General features: G+C 29.1%; 1 long non-coding RNA gene across 2 annotated transcripts; it reads left to right on the top strand.

Annotated features, from left to right (window-relative positions):
- The first annotated feature begins 488 nt into the window (after positions 1-488).
- On the top strand, positions 489-4,214 carry LOC100789891 (uncharacterized). 2 transcript variants are annotated; one of them, XR_414405.3, is made up of 4 exons: positions 489-611; positions 948-1,065; positions 2,855-3,458; positions 4,057-4,214. It is a non-coding gene; the product is annotated as an uncharacterized lncRNA (long non-coding RNA). The 2 variants fall into 2 exon arrangements; XR_414404.4 differs by lacking the exon at positions 4,057-4,214 and having other exon boundaries at positions 2,855-3,591.
- The last annotated feature ends 1,786 nt before the right edge of the window (positions 4,215-6,000 follow it).

Genomic DNA, 6,000 nt, shown 5'->3' with positions numbered 1-6,000 from the left:
TAATAATAGTATTGAATTTCATTTATTTTATAAATGAAATAAAAAACTAACATAATGTTATTTCATATATTTTTTGAATATTTTTTATTTTAAATACTTAAATTTTAAAAAATTAAAATTTTAAAATAAATATTAAAATATTTCATTACTAATATTAACTTATACTTTATGAAAAATATTATTTATTTTATATAAAGAAATTTACTATTAACAATATCTAATAATTTAATAATAAAAATAGTTAAATTAAAAATAACATAATACATTAATATAAAATGAATAATATAAATTAAAGAAAAACATAAAAAATAGAAATTATATTATATCAATTTAATAATTAAAATTATTAAATAAACAAAAATTATTTACAATTTTTTTAAAAAAATTGAAAGCAAAACAAAATAAAATAAAAATAAATAAATAAATTCTAAAAGAAAAAACTTTAAAGATAAAAAAAACTACGTATAAGATTAAAAAAACATATACATAGGACTTAAAAGTTATAAGTGAGAAGTTATGAAGTTATGGTTCAAAATGGGCAACCAATAACTTTACATTATCTCAATCCCTACCCCTCTCTGTCTCTCTCTCTCTCTCTGCTTTGTTCGCAGGTATTTTCTCTTGTTCATTTTCAGGGCTTTGTTTGGCCAAGGGTATTTCATCGGATCTACATCCGTTGTTTGCCCCTTGTTTTCAGTTCACTCTGAACGTGTAAAGTTTTAAACTTTATTAGATAATCATGCATTTGGGTATTGGGGTGGATTTGTTTTTTATATTTTTGTATGGGAAAGCCATTTTCTCGGATGGGCTTATTGTCTGAGATAGTTTGCTGCATGCTTTTACATATATCGTGTATGTGTTAGATAAGATACTGCAATCTCAGATTTTGTTGAGAGTGTACAACTTCAGTGCTTAGAAACTTCCTCAGTTGTCCTTTTTTTTTTCAGGCAGTAACTTCCAGTGAGCGGCGGATGTATTTGTTTATTGTAATTGGTAGATGCATTTGAGGTGCATCTTGTGAGGTCATCTGAAAGATGGATCTTGAGGGCAAAAAATTTGGGAAGGGTAAGAACTTGACATGTAGATTATTTGATTGTTTGCTTCTCTTTTTTTATTGCTGATGCGAATGTGCTACTAGATAACTATATGTTCTTAGAAGTGAACTTTGTGATTACTGAATAGTTGAACAGGAAACACTATGAAAGCATATGTAATATAATCATTCACAGAATGCAAATTAGATTTCTTTTGAGTGGACTGGTTAAAAACAAAAGATTGGTAGTTATCAGAGCTTTCTGTACCACAGAAATTGTTTACAGTAGAACTTTCTTGATGTCTTGGTTCACTGTTTATTGGAGCCACACGAACAGAGAATTTCGTGAGGTTTAAAGTCAGTGATATAGCAAATGGAGCTTAATGGACCTAATGATCACGAGATGGTCATTTATAAAAATCCTGTTGAGGGCTCGCTCTAACATTTAAAAGTGTTAATTCCCCAGCTTTCTTTTGGCATTAGGTCCTTGATGACTAGATAACATTGTGTTCAGGCTCTATCATGTATGTTAATTTATCATTTACTATCCTCCGTGGGTTATTTGATAAACTAATGCCCAATGCCCATATTCACTTTTCTTATTACTACGTGCATGTGGCCATATTTGTAAAAGCAAGTATGAGTGAACTGATTGTTCTTTCTTTTCTACTAAAAACTTCAGAAATGTTCAGTTGATTGTTATGATTAAATCTTGAATGTCATTTCCCAGCCCTCCCCTTATCTTTTAAAATTTAAAGAAAAACTGTTAGTGCTGGTATTTCCCATGTCTTATGTTTGGGATGTAATTATCTTCAGGTGAATAACTCTCTGTTAATGTTGATACAGAGGTTAAGATTACTAATTCATTATTACGCCATTAGACATATTTTCTCTGTTGTTTATATTTTTTTTTTCTTTCTTGAGGGGGAGCTAAATCATGTATGGAAATAGGCCATCTAAGAAACAGAATTAGATAATTAGGTAAAGATCCATAGATATGTTTTTTTGTGCTGAATCTTTTGACTTGCAGATCTGTTTTAACTTGTTTCCTAGAGAGTGTTCTGTCTCTAGTGCTCTCATATTGTGTTTTTGGATAGAAGAATAAATATGCTCTCCTAGATGGCTAGAATTGGAATGATTTGAATTTCATTATGAACTTATGTTTGTTAATTTATAATAAAATTGTGTTATGACTTATGTTGAGATGTGTTTTAGACTTATGAACTATGTTGAGTTGTGTGTTATGTTATGTATTGTATTGTACTGTATTTGGATCTTATGATTATGGTTTTTCAACTTAAACTTGTTTAATGTTGTGTTTTAGAGGCTATTTTTTTTATCTATGTTGTTTTTATGTGTGTGTGTGTGTGTATAATTTTGCATTTTAGGTAGGGTCTTATAATCTGAGTTACGATCCCCTACTTAAAAGTTTTCACCCCCCACCCCCCTTATGATCCTATAGAATCTCATGTTTAACAACATTGTGTAATTGTTACTGAAACCCTTCTTGGCATGGCTCTCACTTTCTGCACAGTGATTTACCTATTTACCAAGGTGAAAAGCTTTTCCTCTCTCAATCCCTTTGAGAGTATTGGGCCTCTGGGGATGCTCAATTAGAGTATTTTGATCGGATTCACTTTTTAAAATCATCACATGCAATTGCTATATTATCTGCCATTAGGTGCTTCTGATTAATATCTGTCAGAACATTGATTTAGATATCTGTCACAACATTCTGATTTTTGAAAACTTGCAATCAATGCATGAAATTCATTTTTCTTAAAGTATATTTTGCTTAGTAAGGTTATTTCTTGGAATCAGGCAATAGAGAATTTGGAAGTACTCGTGATCTCATAAATCAGAATAGACTTTGGCTCTACTATAAATTCTTCTGCAAGAAGTCACTCCCAGTGTCAATTTCAGAGACACATTATCTTCACAATGTGGTGGGAGACACAAAAATCAGGAAGGGAGAAGGAATGGAACTGGATCAGCTCTGTAAAAACATGGACACGAGTGAGAAAAAAACTTGCATGTGTCCTTTTGACTTGGATGTACTAAGTGAAGCTTTCCATATGAGGGATATGAATCCAGTCCACCTTTCTTCTGTAAGATTTTTCTGGTTGCGCATTTGATCATATTCTTAAAGAAAACTGAATAGTTCCAATTCACGTTTGATTTTAAAAAGACGTGTTGTGCTGATGTGTTATACAAAGGCCAGAAGGGGCTACCAAATGCAGTGCCCAAATTAGAGAACCAGTCTAGAGATCATGAGAGGAAGAACAAAAAGGTCAAAGATAAAGGTGAGAAGTATAGGAAGCAGAAGCATAGATTACATCGAATAAATAATGGAAGTTGTATAGAGAACATCAGAATTAGACCCCATGATCCTCATCCCTTGCAGTTGAAGAACCAACAAGACAAGGTTTGCTCTCAGTCCTTTATCCCACTCTTCTGTGTGGTGTGTCTTACGTTAAATTAAATGTAAAATTAATTATTTACATAAAATTTGCTGCCTTGTAAAATACCAAATACTATAGAAGTGGGGTATTCTATAATTTCATTGACCTTGTTTACATACCATAGCTATAGTATATTTCATATTCTGTTTGAAAGAGGAATCGGCATCAGTTATTAGCATTAACCATATTAAGCTAATACATGATTTTGGACTGACTAAAATATTAACAAGTGTTATTCGTACAACATTTTATGCAACAACAATTTTTGTATCCATCTCTCTCCATTGCATCATTTATTACATCTCGCATTTCTCTCTTTCTATCTCAGTTGTATAATTGGCTGTACAAATAACATTTCTCTATTAACATATTGTTGAGGTTACCATTTTTTATTGTTTAATTTGTCTAGTTGCCTATTTTTAATTATCGACATCTGATTGAGTTATTAAACCGTAATATGGGACACTGTTTTGTTCCTTCGTGTTTTGAAGTAGTAAATGATATTTATTTGTGACTTAAATTGCGCTAAAACCCAATTTTATCTATATTTAACTCTTTCAGAAAAGGAGGGCAGAGAAAAGCAACAATGATCCTTCTGTTTGCAAGCGATAAGATACTAGAATGAGAGCAGAATTTGAATAATTTTTTTCTGGAAATATGTGATCTAATTCAGAAGCTGACAGTGAACTCAGATTTGTCACATTTAACATTTTCTGTTATCTTCTACTCTAAATCTCGTTACATGTCTTCATTTTTTTCTATTTGGCTCGCCTAAATGCTGAATTTCTATAGTGGATGGGGTCAGGCCAAGGGTGAGGATTAAATCAACCATGGAAAGTCAATTTTAAGTGTATAGTGCGGGAACAAAAGCATATCATGTTCTGTGGTTTGTTTATTAATTAAATTAAAGCATTATCATTTTCTTTCTTTTTTTTATTTTTAAGTTTTGCCTTTTTGTTTATCACTAGTTTTTCCTAGTATTTCAATTGTATTTTTTTTATTAAAACAATTGATGGTGTTAATGTTTTTAAATTGGACTGATCATTAAATTGGGAAAAGTATTAATCCATGATTTGGTTGACCATCTTTGGTAGTAGTAATTATGTGTACATTTTATTATATTTAATATTATATATTATAAACTCAAATTAGAAAAATTGACTTACCCCACCGTCAGTCAAGATTTTTTACACTGATTAATAGCTTCTCATTATTGCTAAATTGAGTTCTTATAAGATATCTCATTTATACAATTTTACGCTGATTAAAAATTATTTTTAATACTTTATTTTATGTGTGTAAATTCTTAAAAGATTTGAAAGATGATTATAGTAAGGTATTACTGCTTCTATTCCTTTATATAAGAAATAAATAATTAATTTAAGACCAATAAAACGAGGTAAGTTAGTTAGTTTAATTTATAAAATCATAAATTTAAATCTTATTTCAAAAATATTTGTACTGGTAATATTTAATTATACTATACGTAATTTAAGTGATGATATTTCTTTTATCAACGGATGTGTGTTTGAATTGTTAATAGGTCAATAAATATATTCACTTGCATAGAGAATGGATGAGAATCTTCCAAAATAAATTAAAGATATAAAAAAATTAAAAAATAATATAATTGGGTCTATGTTTCTGATAATTAACATCAAAATAATAAACTCATTTGTTTATTATATAAAGGACCGGAGAGAATATTATACTTCAACTTTTAAATTAATGTAAATTACATTTCACATAAAATTTGAAATTATGTAAAAATACTCTTATAGCAATTATTACATGGAAATAAGGAGAGTTAATTGTCATAGGAACATTTGTTTCACGAATAATAATTTGTAGTCTCTCAAACATTTTTCTTGGCCATATAATATGGGAATGGTATTCCAGGTATTATTAAGAAATATGTTTGGTTAATTATTAAAATTGGTTTGAATTATTTTTTATATCTTCAAGAATGATAAAAACATGTGTTTGATTGAGTTATTTTTTCCTAGAAATATATATTATAAATACTAAAATATCTTTATTACAAAAGTTCTGGTTACACCCCGACTTCCTCTCTCCATGTGTTTTGACAATTACAAAAATTAAAAGAGGAGCAAGAATTGCCGATTAAAAAAGAGAGCATTGGAGGAAAAGGAAAAACTATCGCATAGTGTAGGAACTAAATTGATAGTAAATCAAATCGTGGGAATATTAATTGGGCATGAATAAAAAATCTTGGGACGGGAAAAAATTTAAACACCTGTCAAGAATGAACAATGAAAGAGTAGTAGGATACTGATTAATTACAGATTATATATGAATTTTTACTTATGAAGAAATATTTTAATTTCATGGAAATAATTTTTACCCACTTCTTCTGTCGGGACTAAATATTAATAAAACATGAGATTATTATATCTTTTTCCGAAATAGAATATATTCATGATTAATTTTTTTATGATCTTATAATAAATATATGTGGGACAATTTTTTTCGATTATTTTTTTT

This window comes from Glycine max, chromosome 5 (genome assembly GCF_000004515.6).
Source record: "Glycine max cultivar Williams 82 chromosome 5, Glycine_max_v4.0, whole genome shotgun sequence".
Classification (NCBI taxonomy): domain Eukaryota; kingdom Viridiplantae; phylum Streptophyta; class Magnoliopsida; order Fabales; family Fabaceae; genus Glycine; species Glycine max.
The sequence above is the reverse complement of the archived record's forward strand: the minus strand, read 5'-3'. Positions and strand labels throughout refer to the sequence as shown.